Raw genomic sequence first — 16,656 nt, forward strand, 5'->3', positions numbered from 1 at the left:
ACCTAAGTGTACCTCTGAAAGGCTCCCTGGTCTCCCATGTGCTAGGGACATTTCTCCTCCTGATCACCTCCACTATACAGACTTGCAATCCAAAAATTTGAAAACCTTGCCCCTTTATGCCATTTTCACTGTTTCCTAGTCTAACCTATTTCCTGCAAAACTGCCAACTCCTACTATGTCAGAAAACACATGGTACCAGGTTATAGTCCAACAGGTTTATTTGAAATCACAAACTTGCAGAGTGATGCTCCTTCATCAGGTGAAGTGCGTCATCACTTCAACAAATGAAGGAGCATCGCTCTAAAAACTTGTGTATTCAAATAAACCTGTTGTGTGATTTCTGATTTTGTCCACCCCAGTCCAATACCAGCACCCCCATAATCACAATGCCTACTACAGCCACTATTCAGGGTTATTTAAGATATGTAAGCTAACTTTAATTGGTGCTCAGTGGAATGATTTGGAGCTCCTTGGTGACATGTACAGCCTTTCAACAGTACGTTTAGTAAGTGCACTGGTGAATACTTTGAAATAACCAAGCATTATAAAGTTATAAAAACAAAAAAATACTGGGGGTGACAGCGGGTCAGGGAGCATCCATGAAGAGAAAACAAGGTAACGTTGTGAATGTAGATGACTCGTCATCAGAGCTGAAATGAAGTATGGAGGGGACAGCATTTATGCAATGGGGAGTGGGGATGATGGAGTGTTGGGGGGGAGAAAGGATGCTGTCATGCCGTGCAATCAATGCATAGGTTACTCACATAATTCCCAGGGATTGCTAAATATGGAATATACCTCCTGTTTTATTTAAATGTTTTTATCGATTTTTAAACTGATTTATAAACAAATTGATTTGTATTGATACAAAAGGTAGACAAATGTGGCTTTGTGTCTGAAGTCATGTGCAGCCTCGACCGTTTTACTTACACAGGAGGGCAAAAGTGAAAGTTATGAACAGGCTGAAGAGTCGAAGTGAAAGTAAAATTTACAGTTTAGGTCTGTTGGAATATTACAAGACAGCTTTCCTATTTCGTCAGTTGCAAATTTAACACAAGATCCCTGCAAACTCTTTGGAATTTATGCAACATCGCTTTTGGAATTGTAGAGATGTGCATGTTGACGTGGACAAAGGGACATTACTCTATCTGGGGTGAGATTTGAGCTGAAATGTTTATTGGAAGTTTCCAGTGTTTTGTGCAGTGAACGTAACATGACGAGATTCCTTGGTTATTTTAATGTATGCCGAGTTATATTTCGTATTTGTGATTTGGTCTTTGCTAATCATTTTTCGAAAGTTACCGATGTTTGTTTTATTTCGTCTGGACTAAAACGGAAAAGTGAAAACTTTCGTTGGGTCAGGATCAATTCCTCTTGAAAGCTAGACATATTGTACATTGTTGGTGATTAGGAGTGAAGTAAAATTAAGATTAATACACAGACAGTAACACAGAAATAAGAGGGATAATGTTTTAAAAATTGCAGTTTTGGGAAAACATTTCGAAATGCGCAATTTGAACAGATTTGTATTATTTTCATGTAGACGTTATTTCCTTTCGGTTTCACTTTCTGTGTTCGATACTTCCGCACCATTTTGAGAGGGTAGATGCCATGAAGGAAGATTCCATGTCCGCCATATGACATTACAATGTCCAAGTTTCTGTGGTGAAGTCAACGGAATCATGATGCCCTCTGCCATAATGTATTCTCCACCTGACTTTCTGCCATAACCTGACTCCTGCAGATTTGTCACTACATTTGCGTTTGATTTTCAATCTCGTGTTTAGCTCAGGATGTGAATTTAGTCTCCACAATTATAGACTCCAGTCTCAACCTTAGTGGTCCTTCTTGTAACATATCGGGATTCCAACCTACTCTTGCACATCACCCCTGCCTGATACTTAAACAATAACTAAAATTTAATGGATGGATTTCAACTCAACATGTTTTTACTCAAATAAGTTGTGACCCAAGGAAGATCTGATTAGTTTCCAGTAGGAATATGGATTGATAGTTTTTAAATTATTTGCTGACATTGGGAGGTAGGGCAGATTGGTTTCTTTTAGAATGTTCTGGGCTGTTTAATTTAAAATATTGTGGATTGACTCAGTTGCTGTGGTTTGTTTTATCATATCTGTCAAAATGTGAGCAGAGTTTTCGGAGCAGGATGATGCCTGTGGATTAGCCTGAAGCCTCTTCAGTGAAATGTATGCTCTTAATAAAATTATTATTTTCAACTTTGTGGTTAAAGAACATAAATCAGATAATGAAATACTCTCAAAGAAGAACAATACAATTGTGATAAATGGAGCTAATAAAGCATGGTGGAGTTATGTGCTTTATTTATTATCCCCTGCAGTTCTGTCTAAAATATTTATTTCATCAGTCTCATATAGGGTATCCTGTGCTGTTCATGCCTTCCTCAGTTGCGATAGAAGCTACTCATCGATCTCAGTATAAATGGAAAGTATTTTCTGCAGCTGCAAGGAATAATTGGTTCAGATGTTCCTTCGTTTTCAGTATTGCTGCTCAACATGTCTGGTACAAAATTTTAGCATTGTGAAAGTACCATATGAAAAACTAAATTCAAAATCCTGGAATTCCCTCCCTAATGGAATCGGGGTTCTATCTGCAGCATATGAACTGCAGCAGTACAAGAAGCCAACTCTCTATTAACTTCTCAAGACCAATCAGGGATGGGCAATAAATGCTGGCCCAGCCAACAATGCTGACATCCCACAAATGATTTTAAAAAAGATTATGTATAATAAAGCCAAGCTGAGGAGCACCTTAGGCCAGTGTCCTAAGGCTCAAACATCATCAGCTACTTTATCAAAACTTGAAAGGATTCAGAAAAGATTTACAAGGATGTTGCCAGGGTTGGAGGATTTGAGCTATAGGGAGAGGCTGAACAGGCTAGGGTTGTTTTCCCTGGAGCATCGAAGGTTGAAGGGTAACCTTATAGAGGCTTACAAATCATGAGGGGCATGGATAGGATAAATAGACAAAGTCTTTTCCCTGGGATCAGGGAGTCCAGAAATAGAGGGACTAGGTTTAGGGTAAGAGGAGGAAGATATAAAAGAGACCTAAGGGGCAACCTTTTCACACAGAGGGTGGTATGTGTATGGAATGAGCTGCCAGAGGAAGTGGTGGAGGCTGGTACAATTGCAACATTTAAAAGGCATTTGGATGGTTATATGAATGGGAAGGGTTTGGAGGGATATGGGCCAGGTGCTAGCAGATGGACAAGATTGGGTTGGGATATCAGGTCGGCATGGACGGGTTGGACCAAAGGGTCTGTTTCGATGCTGTACATCTCTATGAGTCTATGTGGATCTTGGGAAACATATGAATGCCATGAATATTCTTCACATTTGTCAATGACTTGGAAAAAGGTTCACGGAGTTATTTTTGTAAATAGTACTGAGCTAGGTGTCACAGACGTTGGTCAAATGAATGTAAGTTAGAAAAGGTTTTGCATGGATGGGTTGGACTGAAAGGTCTGTTTCCATGCTGTACATCTGTATTACTCTATGACTGTATGGCCTTTATTCCATCATTAGGAAAGCATTGTTTTAGGATCCTGAAAGAGGTGGAGGGAGAAATAGCAAGTGCACTTGTGGTACTTTTCCAAACTTTGCTAGACTCTGGGGAGGTTCCAGAGTTTGGATTAATGGTGCTGGAAGAACACAGCAGTTCAGGCAGCATCCGAGGAGCAGCAAAATCAACGTTTCAGGCAAAAGCCCTTCATCAGGAATAAAGGCAGAGAGCCTGAAGTGTGGAGAGATAAGCTAGAGGAGGGTGGGGCTGGGGAGAAAGTAGCATGGAGTACAATAGGTGAGTGGGGAGGGGATGAAGGTGATAGGTCAGAGAGGAGGGTGGAGTGGATAGGTGGAAAAGAAGATAGGCAGGTAGGACAAGTCATGGGGACAGTAATTCGCTGGAAGTTTGGAACTAGGGTGAGGTGGGGGAAGGGGAAATGAGGAAACTATTGAAGTCCACATTGATGCCCTGGGGTTGAAGTGTTCCAAGGCAGAAGATGAGGCCTTCTTCCTCCAGGCGTCTGGTGGTGAGGGAGCGGCAGTGAAGGAGGCCCAGGACCTCCATGTCCTCAGCAGAGTGGGAGGGGGAGTTGAAATGTTGGGCCACGGAGCGGTGTGGTTGATTGGTGCGGGTTTCCTGGAGATGTTCCCTAAAGCGCTCTGCTAGGAGGCATCCAGTCTCCCCAATGTAGAGGAGACCGAGGTTCCAGCAGATTTGGAAACAGCAAATGTGACGCCACTGTTTTAAAAGGTGGTCGACAAAAAATGGGGAATTATAGACTGGATAGCTTCATTTCTGTAGTGGGGAAGATGCTTGAGCCCATTATCAAGAAATAACAAGGCATCTCAATAGAAATTCTCCCATTGGGCAGACGTGGGTTCATGAAGGGCAGGTCATGCTTCACTAATCTTTTGAAATTCTATGAAGACATTATGAACACGGTGGATGACGGGGACTCAGTAGATGTGGTGTACTTAGATTTCCAAAAGGCCTTAAACAAGGTGATACACAAAAGGCTGCTGCATAAGACAAAGATGCATGGCATTATGGGTAAAGTATTAGCATGGATAGAGGATTGATTGAATAACAGGAAGTAAAGAGTGGGGATTAAATGAGTGCTATTCTGGCTGGCAATCAGTAACTAGTGGTGTGCCTCAGGGACCAGTGTTGTGACCGCAATTATTCTCAAGATTAGATTAGATTACTTACAGTGTGGAAACAGGCCCTTCAGCCCAACAAGTCCATACCGCCCCGCCGAAGCGCAACCCACCCATACCCCTACATCTACCCCTTACCTAACACTACAGGCCATTTAGCATGGCCAATTCACCTGACCTGCACATCTTTGGACTGTGGGAGGAAACCGGAGCACCCGGAGGAAACACACGCAGACACGGGGAGAATGTGCAAACTCCACACAGTCAGTCGCCTGAGGCAGGAATTGAACCCAGGTCTCTAGCACTGTGAGGCAGCAGTGCTAACCACTGTGCCACCTTGCCGCCCTGCAAACTTTCATAGATGATTTGGAGTTGGGGATGACGTGGAGTGTAGTGTGTCAAAGTTTGCAGATGACACTAAAAATGTGTGTCAGAGCCAAATGTGCAGAGGACTGTGAAACTTTGCAGAGGAACATAGATACTTTAAGTGAGTGGGCAAAGGTCTGGCAGATGGAATACAATGTTAGTAAATGTGAAGTCATCCATATTGGTAGGAGTAACAGTAAAAAGGATTATTACTTGAATGGTAAAAAGTTGCAGCATGCTGCTGTGTCAAGGGACCTGGGTGTCCTTGTGCATGAATCACAGAGGATTGGTCTGCAGGTACAACAGGTAATTAGGAAGGCAGATGAGATTGAGTTTTAAAGCAGGGAGGCCGTGTTGCAGCTGTATAGGGTGTTGGTGAGGCCACACCTGGCGTACTGTGTGCAGTTTTAGTCTCCTTCCTTGAGAAACGATGTACTGGCACCAGAGGAGATGCAGAGGAGGTTCACAAAGTTGATTCCAGAGTTGAGGGGGTTGGAATATGAGGAGAAACTGAGTAGACTGGGATTATATTCATTGGAATTTAGAAGAATGAGGGAGGATCTTAGAGAAACATTTAAAATTATGAAGGGAATGGATAAGATAAGCGTGGAGAGGATGATTCCACTGGCAAGTGAAACTTGGGCAAGAAGGCATAGCCTCAAAATAAGGGGGAGCAGATTCGCCTAGAGGGTTGTGAATCTATGGAATTCCCTACCCAGTGAAGTAGTTGATAGTACTTCAGTAAATATTTTTAAGGCTATGATAGATTGTTTTTGAACAATAAAGGAATTAAGGGTTATGGTGAGAGGGCAGATAAGTGGAGCTGAGGCCACAAAAAGATCAGCCATCATCTGATTGAATGGCAGAACTGTCTCACAGGACCAGATGGCCTACTCCTGCTCCTAGTTTTTATGTTCATATGTTCAAATTACTCAGAAATCAGATTTGTTTGAAATTCTTTAGACCATGATTTAGACCATCCGAATGCAGTAACCAAACATTGGGGAATTAGAGGTAGACATTATTTACTTTAGCAAAGCATTTGATAAGGTTCTGCCTGGTAGACTAATTAGTAAAGGTAGGTCACATGGAACTCAGGGAAAGCTTGCCAATTGGATACAGAATTGGCATTACTGTAAGGGATAGAGGGTGCTAGTGGAAGGTTGCTTTTCAGACTGGAGGCCTGTGACCAGCAGTGTTCCACTGGGATTGATACTGGGTCTAGTTTTGTTTGTCATTTATATAAATAATTTGGATGAGAATTTAGGAGGCATGGTTAACAAGCTTGTAGATGATACCAAAATTGGCCAGTGAAGAAAGTTCTCTAAGAACTGCTGCCTCACAGCGCCAGAGGCCCGGGTTCAATTCCCGCCTCAGGCAACTGTCTGTGTGGAGTTTGCACATTCTCCCCGTGTCTGCGTGGGTTTCTTCCGGGTGCTCCGGTTTCCTCCCACAGTCCAAAAATGTGCAGGTTAGGTGAATTGGCCATGCTAAATTGCCTGTAGTTTTAGGCAAAGGGATAAATGTAGGGGAATGGGTCTGGGTGGGTTGCTCTTCGGAGGGTCGAGGATGACTTGTTGGGCCGAAGGGCCTGTTTCAACACTGTAAGTAATCTAATCTAATCTAATCTAATCTAATCAAGATTACAAGGAGAACTTGATTAATTGGGTGAATTGACTGAGGATTGGAAAATGGAGTTTAATTTGGATAAATGCAAGGTATTGCATTTTGGTAATACAAACAAGGACTGGATTTATACAATTAATGGTAGAACCCTGTATAGTGTTGTCGAACAGAGAGACCTAGGGGTTCAGGTACATACTTCTTTGAAATTTCCATCAGAGTTAGACAAGGTGGTTAAGAAGGCATTAGCATGCTTGCCTTCATTACTCAGATCTTTGAGTATAGGAGTTGGGACATAATGTTGAGATTGTTCAGGATGTTGGTGAGGCCTCTACTGGTTGCCCTGTTAAAGTAAGGATATTATTAAGTTGGAGGGGGTTCAGAAAAGATTTACCAGGATGTTGCTAGGAATGGAGAGTCTGAGATGTAAAGATAGACTGGTTAGGTTGATAACATTTTCACTGGAGTGTAGGAGGTTGAGGGGTGACTTTATTGAGGTTTTAAAAATCATGAAGTGCATAGATACGCTAAATGACAAGAGGCATTTGCCTAGAGTGGGAAGTTCAAAATTTTGGGGCATATTTTTAAAGTGAGCAGAGAAAGATTTAAAAAGGACATGAGGGGCAACTTTGTTTGCATAGAGAGTGGTTCATGTTTGGAATGAGCATCCAGAAAAAGTGGTGAATGCAGATACAATGACAATGTTTAAAAGACATTTGGATAAGTTCATGAACAGGAAAGGTTTGGATGGATATGGGCCAGGAGCAGGCAGGTGGGACTAGTTTAGTTGGGAACGTTGTTGGTGTGGGCTGGTTGGTCCACGGGGTCTGTTTCCATTTGTGATTTTAGAGAAAATTTGTAGCTCAAGTTGTGGATCAGATTATAAGCTTGCTCGCTGAGCTGGTAGATTTATTCTCAGATGTTTCATCACCATGCTAGGTAACATCATCAGTGAACCTGTGGAGAAGCATTGGTGTTCTGTCCTGCTTGCTATTTATCTGTCTTGGTTTGTTGTGGTAGATGATATCATTTCCTGTTCTGTTTCTAAGAATGGGGTCTAAATCTATATGTTTGCCAATGGAGTTCCAGTTTGAAAACAAAGACATGCATGAGAATTCCTGAAGGCCTGCTATTCAAAATGCAATTCCATTAACAAACATATAGCTTTGGACCCCATTTACTAACCTCTCAGAAACAGAACAGGAAATGATATCACCTCTCACAACAAACCAAGACAGATAAATAGCAAGTGGGACAGAACACCAATGCTTGACCAGAGGTTCACCAATGATGTTACCTCACATGGTGATGAAACGTATGAGAACAAATCCACCAGCTCAGTGAGTAAACTTACATCCTGGTCTGTTTCCATGCTGTATGACTCTATAACTTTATCAGATCTAGCCAACATTAAGGCTTGGGTTGATAAGTGGCAAGAAATATTTGAATCACACATGCTCGGCAGTGATAGTCTTAACTAGGGAAGCCACGTATGTTCTGTGCTTAAAGAACAAATGAGATGGCTGAGTGTTCTGTATTGAGTAACTTAGCTTATAATTTCATAAAGCCTGTCTATTATATACAAGGCAGAAGCCAGAACTGTGATGGAATACTTTCCACTTTGTTGGATGAGAGCAATTCTAATAATACACACACAATTTAACTCGATCCAGAAGAAAACCCATTCAATTGACAACCTATTCACCACCTTAAACATTCACTCCATTTATTATCACACACTGTTGCTGCAACTTGTATCATTTACTGCAGGAACTCAGCCAGGATCCTTTAACTGCATCTTTCACACCCATAATGTTTATCATCTAGCAGGACAAGGGCTGTAGGAATCTGTGAATACTACTACTTAGAGTTCTTCCTCCAATACACTTTATTCTGACTTGTAAATATATCATTCAGTCAGAATTCTGGAACTGCTACCCAGACTACGGAGGTTGAAGAAGGTAACTCATTACTACTGTCAAAAGCATCTCAGTATGGGCAAATGCTGACCTTGCCAGTGACACACACATCCCCTGAAGAATGAACAAACTTTTATGGAATTGGAAATCTCTGTATAGATTATCTCAACAATCAATTTGGTCAGTTGTAACTACTAGAATTGTTTGTGGCTTGTGATGTTTCTCAGTCTTCCTATATTTGGATGGCTTGTAGTGAGGCTTGGAATTTGTAGAGCAAAGGTTCTGTTAGTTCTTGAAATTTGATAAGCTTAGCCAAAGAGGTTTTGCCAGACTGAGAAACAAAAATGTTTAGTTGTGAAATATTCTAAATGAATGATGTGGTCAAATGTTTTAGGAGTTTGAAGAGGAGAAGAGGTTTACAAATGGAATACCAGAGTTTGGATCCTGAACAGCTAATGACAATTTTTAATACAAATAATAGTAATGATTTTGAATTGTTAAATTGATTAGATACTCAATGCTGAAGAGAGAAAAAATATTATACCATGCGAAAATCCAGCATAACTTTGAACACCTGAGTCAGATGCATAGTTAATCTCCATGCCTTAATAAGAAGTGCCCAAGGTTCTCTGTTGCCTGCTCGTAACTAAGATTACTTATTCCTAACTATCATCCCAAGATTCTGATACATACAATCTCAATGGTCTTGACATCTTCCTATATCAGAATTGCAAAACAGTGAAGCATTTACTGCCATAACCAGTAAGTTGTCTAGAGTCAGCATTACTATGTGTTTGCACTTGATACTTTCATCTTATTTTTGCTGTTGTTATGATTTACAGAAAGGCATATCCAAGGATTCCAAATTACTTCTGCACTCTGTTGCAAAATAAATCAAATTGCTGCCACACAAAGACTGATTCCCCACATGCCATAAAATCAGAGGTTAAAATGTTCTTGTCCTGCATATGTTGCTCCTCACTAGGATATCCAGTTAGCCGCACAGTGTAAATGTATGGAATAACCATAGTGCCTGTCAATGGGAGACACTGACTTTGAAAATCACAAGAATAGCACTGCATTTACAAAGTGTGTTCTTCCAGGTAAATGTAATTCTCAATTTATTTTCAGCTTTGAAAACCCTGATGTGGCCTTAATAACTTTACTTAATAATCAATACTAGCGGTGAGAATTGAATAGCTGTAAATTCTGCTTTCCTCAAAAAATAAAAAATATTGAAGTTATCTGTCTGTGATCCCCATCAATAAAACTTGGATGTCTGTCCAACTGTTATTTGGTTTGGAGTATAACCATTGTTTAAAAAACATCTCAAGTAGCAAAATGCTTCTTGTTTTCTTTCTAAGTGGAATTATTTATATTAGCAATAGTTTCCATACTATAATATATTTGAGACCTTCTATTACAACTTTATCAAAATGACAAAAATATATGCTAATGCAATTGTTACATTCTACCACTAATTTCTAATCTGCACTAGATAGCAAAGCTTATTCTTGAGGTGGCACTTTACTTTCTGTAGCAAAAGCTTGCCATTGCAGACTATTTTCTATGAACAAAGTAGTATTTTTCCAAGAAACTGACAAGTCATAACTCTGATGCAATGTACAATTCTGTTGTACACATTCATTTACTACAAATTGCAGTACTGGAAAGTAAATTTCAACAGTATGCGTTACTCCAAGAATTTCACATATTTCTCTAAAACCTTTAACCGTTTCTTTAAATTTTAGAGTAAGAATTTAATCAAAATGCAGTAAATAAGGCATAGCTCACTGCTTTGTAAATGGTGGTCTGGATTTTACAGGACTCTAACCCTCAGCTATAAATGTGGTAGTGATCCCAATTGGACTTTAAAGGCAGAATTTTGCTGATTTTAATGAGACAGAAATAGAGACAGGTGAAGAAGTAAAATCACATGTCCACTGGGCACTTGCTTTTAAACACAAAATCAGGCCATTTGCCTGACGGATAAAATTCATCTGAAAGAGTTAACTGTGTGAGAAAAAGTTGGCTTATTGAGTATAATGTGGAAAAATGTGAAGTTATCCACTTTGGTAGGAACAATAGAGGAACTAAATATTCAAAGTTTGTGAGAAGATTTGTAGCTCAGGTGCTAATTGTTGTGGTTGTGTTCGCCGAGCTGGGAATTTGTGTTGCAGACGTTTCGTCCCCTGTCTAGGCGACATCCTCAGTGCTTGGGAGCCTCCTGTGAAGCGCTTCTGTAATCTTTCCTCCGGCATTTGTAGTGGTTTGAATCTGCCGTTTCTGGTTATCAATTCCAGCTGTCCGTTGCAGTGGTCAGTATATTGGGTCCAGGTCGATGTGCTTATTGATTGAATCTGTGGATGAGTGCCATGCCTCTAGGAATTCCCTGGTTGTTCTCTGTTTGGCTTGTCCTATACTAGTAGTGTTGTCCCAGTCGAATTCACGTTGCTTGTCATCTGCGTGTGTGGCTACTAAGGATAGCTGGTCGTGTCGTTTCATGGCTAGTGGGTGTTCATGGATACGGATCATTAGCTGTCTTCCTGTTTGTCCTGTGTAGTGTTTTGTGCAGTCCTTGCATGGGACTTTGTACACTACATTGGTTTTGCTCATGCTGGGTATCGGGTCCTTCGTTCTGGTGAGTTGTTGTCTGAGAGTGGCTGTTGGTTTGTGTGTTGTTATGAGTCCTAATATTATTTAACTGTTGAAAGAACATGCATGAAATCAAAAAGTTAACATTCAGGTACAGGAAGTAGTTCGGAAGACAAATGGAATGTTGACCTTTACTACAGGAAATATAAAAGTCTTGCTACCACTGTGCAGGGCACTTTGTGATCACACCAAGAATACTATGTACAATTTTGTTCTGCTTGTTTAAGGAGGGAATATTTGAATTGAAGGCGTTAAAATAAGTTTCCCTAGGTTAATTGTTAAGATTAGGGAATTGTTTTATGTGAAAGGTTGAACAGTTTGGGCCTGTAATTCTTGGAGTCAGGTGGAATGAGTTCTGAATTTAATGAATGAGTGTGATCCTACTGAGGAGGCTTGACAGCTTGGATGCTGAGAGACTGTAGCGGATATCGGTTCAGAATGAGAGAGTAGCTCATTTTAAGTGATGGTTCTTGCCCTCTCCAAAACACCTCATATTTCCCATTATATTCTGTATGTCATTTCAGATTACCCATTCCCCTTTCATGTCCCTATCTATCTCCTAAATCTAATCATCCAGTATCCACTATGCGCAGGTCTTAGGGACCATGTAATAGCAATCGCAGTCTTTTGAAATGATTATTAAAAATAACACCTTGAACAGTTTAATAGACCACGGTTTTTAAAAAGCTTTAACTTAATGAAAAATAACTTAAATTACCTCGTGGTCTATCCATTGTTGAATTCTATTCATTAACCACATCAAAGATAGATAATCCTTGACTAACTTCTTAACACCATCAGTCAAAATTGAACACAGCTTCAGCTAAGAGGTTCTGTCTTGTTTAGAACTCATACAAGCAACTATGTTGACCTCAGCTGTCAAAAAGAAGACAATGAAGCCTTTTAAAGTACAAAAATGGATTGAGCATGTTATTCAGATACACCAGATGTCCTGTCAATCAAAGCAGTCACAGAGCAAATATATTGGGTTTTCTAAAGAGAAAGTAGGCTTTTTCTTTTTCAAATTTAAAGGGCTGAGGACTTTTAAATTATTTCTGGTCATCATAACACAAGAATTCTAAAATCTTTTGCCTAGTAGGAACAATCATTAATGCATCTCTGTATTTACACCATGTTAAGGGCTTATGCCCGAAACATCGATTCTCCTGTTCCTTGGATGCTGCCTGACCTGCTGCGCTTTTCCAGCAACACATTTTCAGCTTTACACCATGTAAGCCAACCTAACGGTTGGCACGATGGCTCAGTAGTTAGCACTACTGCCTCACAGCAGCAGGGACCCAGGTTCAATTCCAGCCTCGAGTGACTGTCTATGTGGAGTTTGCACATTCTCCCCACGTCAGATTGGGTTTCCTCCACAGTCCAACGATGTGCAGGTTAGGTGGATTGGCTGTGCTAAATTGCATGTAGTGTTCAGGGTTGTGTAGGTTAGGTGCATTAGTCAGGGGTGAATATAGGGGAGGGGGAATGGGTCTGGATGGTTACTCTTCAGAGGGTTGGTGTGGAGGTGTTGGCTGAAAGGCCTGTTTCCACATTTTGGGATTCTATGATGATTACCTTTCCAAAGCAAAGCTCTATAATCAGTCCAACTTACAAGGTAGCATCTAATAATGATATTTTACACTCTACTCTCAGAATATTCTAGATTCCTCAGCAGGTTTCCCATGGAATGCATGAACTGTTAAAATGCACCCACCTCTATAAAAATAAGCTAAGACAGAAAAATCTAATTTCTGCTGGGGCTGTCAATGATGATCTCATGATCCAAGTATTTCTGACCTATGAAACAGCTATTAGAAAATAGTTAGAGGCTGGGAAGGCACTGATAATTCAAAATGGAGAACAAGATAATTGATATTCCCAACCACAATCCTATCTCCATAAAGGGACAAAAATCTGTGCCCAAATTTATCTCTCTCCCTCTCTCACATTTGCTTTGTCATCAGAAATTGTTTACAGAAAGAAATGCTGTGATAAAATAGTTCATATATCATATTAAAACATTCTAAGATGTCGAAGGAGGTTTTTGAGTTGCCATGGAGTTGTTTTCTAAAAATGTAAATAGGATCAGATTCCAGTGAAGTGGTCTGTTTCTGAAAGAAATACCTGGATGATATTTAAAACCTGTATCACTACTGGATATACAGGGGAGTGAAACAAATTGGCTTGATTCCAGTAGCTTCAAACTAGTTAGTCCAATGCCACAGTTTTTAATCCTCATGTTTGGTTTGCTTGAACTGAAAAATTCAGCCCACCACTGTCTGTGCTTCTGCTGCTGAACGTAGCCATTTTGTCGTAATCAAATATGACAGACCTTCCAAATTTCATTTCTTCCCTGTCGTGAATCATGCAGTCAATGTATAGCAACCTCCCTGCTATCAGTAACATGTCTAATACTGGAATGATGTTTGGAGGCTTGTGTCCTAAAAATCTATAGCTTTCTGACATAGGCTCTTTAAAATTCCAATTTAAATAAAATAGTTGCAGAAGAAAAGAAGATCCCAAATGTTAACAGGATTAGTTGTCGTTAATTTAACCTTTAGCAGATAATTTTCAAATTGAAACATTGTCAGTAGGAAGGGAAGAAATAAAAAGAAAGAGATTGTGGGGAGCGTATCTCACCTTATGTGGGCAATGACAAGAAAGGTGGGAAAATAAAGTGAGAATTTTGACATACTTTCTTCTAATTTTTCCCTGGCAATGGCAACTTTGAAATCTTGCTACTGAGTGGCAACTACTTGTTTTCTGTTCATTTCCTTGTTATCAATGGTCCAACACACCCTATTTATTCACCATTTCCAATTCTCCTCATCCTTGGGAAATGAGCTGGTATAAATTTTGACATGTAAAACTGAACAGGTACTTGACAGCTGCACCCCGTCAACTTCTTGTCACAGCTATCATCCAACTATGTCCTCAGTTGATTTTCCTCCATGTTCCATTGACGTCAACCTCTTGACCCTTTTTACATGCCAATTAACTGTGGCAAACCAACACCCTCCCACTTCTTCAGTCCTGCTCTTGGACCAACTCGCACATCATTTCAGTCCTTCAATACTTCATTTTGAAGCTCAGGGAATCTACACATTACATGCTTCTTCCAAATCGCTGCACAAAGGGACGCATATGTTTCTCATGCATGGGTACAGGTAGCATCTTATGGCCTTTAGTTTGCCTTCTTAGTGCTCATTCACTTTGTGCCCACCACCCTATTCACAAATACTTCCAAGTCTCTGCTAACAAAGCAGCTGTGAGTTTTCCTTTCTGCATGGGCCAAATCCTCAACAATAATTGAGGAGCATTTCAATGTGATAAGCAGAACCGGGTTTGCAGTGTCTGAAGTGCTGAGCAGCTGGACTGTAAGTATGGCACCAGTGGCATGAATGTCGCAATGTTCCAATATTAGAAAGCATGTCTGCCTTTCCTGCCAGGCAATTCCCTGAGAGGGAGCCTGGTTGTGTCAATAATGAGGTGAAGAGTGGAAGTTTGCATGAGAAAAGTCACCTGAAAATGGCAAACTGGGGATCATGAATTTCATTCAACAAAACTCTTAAACTGAAAATTCAAAATTCTATCCCGCATTTGTATACAAATTTCTTTACAGCCTAAGAAGTGTATTCAAAGCATAAGTACAGTTGTAGAAAATAAAGCAACCAACCTGTGCACAACATTTCCCTGAACAGCAATGTGATTATGAGCAAATAAACTGGCAATGACATTGAATTGAGGTATAAATATTGGTCAGGACAATGAAACAATTTCCTCTGCTCGTTATTGAAATAGTGCCATGAGATCTCTTACACTCATCTGAAAAAGCAAATTGAGCTTTGGTTTAGCAACTCGTTCAAAAATAGCCTTTCTGTCCTCTTAACTCTGAAGGCTCAGCGAGATTTTAAGCTTATATTTCTGCAGCAAAACTTAATATTAGTGCAAGGCAATGCCTCTGTCTATCCTGAGGCGCTGATGTATTACAATCCTTTCAGCATTGAGAGTCAAAATGCTGGAATTCCCTTCCTGACAATGCTGTGGATGTATCCACATCACACAGACTGCAGCATTTCCAAAATCTGACTGACACTACCTTTCGAATGTCATTAGAGATTACCTGACCAGCCGTGCTTGCAGCCCATGAACAAATAAAACAAAACTTATGGCATGCCATCAATTAGGGCTTCGTGTGGTAGATGACATTTTTTTTATCTCTTTCATAACTTACATTTTCCCATGATATGACAATTGCAAAAGGATCTGTCACACTGGACAATGAAAACACAATCTGAACAAGGCTGAGCTGAAAAAGGAAATAAAACAAGCTTTCTGGAGTTTTGCTCAGCCACAACCAATGCCCTTTCCAGCAGATGCACTGAAACATCAGTCAATAAGAATCATGTAAGTTCACACAAGGCCACTTCAGTTGACACTTCATTATTACTCAGTAGCTTCCCCTTTTCCCACAGTAACCATGACCACCAATAGTTCAGTTTGCCTAAAACACCATTCTCTCAATTTAAATTTAAAATAAAAAAAAATTTCATCCAATTAAAACAGAGTCTTCAATTCATGCTGCCAGAAAATAGGGAAGTATATAATCCTTGATTGAAAATTAACACAATCTCATCAGAATTAAGTGCCACTGGCTGACAAATGATGCCATTGTTGTATTGGTACACTTTCCCATGTGTGCCTAGACATTGGTTCCTTCCAGCCTTCAGCAAATCAAGCCATTCCTTTTTCATAACAACAGCATGTTTCATCTTCATATTTCTGGGACAGAATGGCAGTGTCTGATTGCCCTTAGCATAAGATCATAAGACACAGGAGCAGAAGTAGGCCATTCAGCCCATCAGGTGTGCTGCACCATTCAATGAGATCGTGGCTGATCTAATAATTCTCAATTCAATTTTCCTTCTTTATCCCCATTATCCTTTATTCCTTTAATGATTAGAAATCTGTCTTTCATAGCTTTGAATATACTTAAAGACCCAGACTTCTCAACCCTCTTCAGTGAAATTCCACAGATTGACTACCCTCTAAGAGAAAAAACTCCTCCTCATCTCTATCATAAATGGATGACTCCTTACCTGAAGATTATGCCTTCTGATCCAAGAATCTCCCACAAGAAGAAATAACCTCAGCATATCTACCCGTTAGTCCTCTAAGAAAGTTGTGTGTTTCAATAAGGTCACCTCTCATTTTTCTAAATTCCAATGAGGGCAGGTCTAACCCACTCAACCTTTCCTCATAAGACAATCCTTCAGCCAAGTGAACGTTTTGAAGATTGTCTCCAATCCCAGTAAATAAAGGGACCAAAGCTCTTCACTGTTCAAGGGAAGTAGAAGACTACATCCCATTTGCTTTCCCTATTACCTCCTAAA

General features: G+C 40.2%; 1 long non-coding RNA gene across 1 annotated transcript in view; it reads left to right on the plus strand.

Moving 5' to 3' along the window:
• The first annotated feature begins 952 nt into the window (after positions 1-952).
• LOC140491787 (uncharacterized) overlaps positions 953-16,656 on the plus strand; it is a 106,822-nt gene continuing 91,118 nt past the window's right edge. Inside the window, exon 1 of the long non-coding RNA XR_011963427.1 lies at positions 953-1,153. This is a non-coding gene — a long non-coding RNA (uncharacterized lncRNA). The remainder of the gene's footprint in view (positions 1,154-16,656) is intronic.

This window comes from Chiloscyllium punctatum, chromosome 20 (genome assembly GCF_047496795.1).
Source record: "Chiloscyllium punctatum isolate Juve2018m chromosome 20, sChiPun1.3, whole genome shotgun sequence".
Taxonomy (NCBI): Eukaryota; Metazoa; Chordata; class Chondrichthyes; order Orectolobiformes; family Hemiscylliidae; genus Chiloscyllium; species Chiloscyllium punctatum.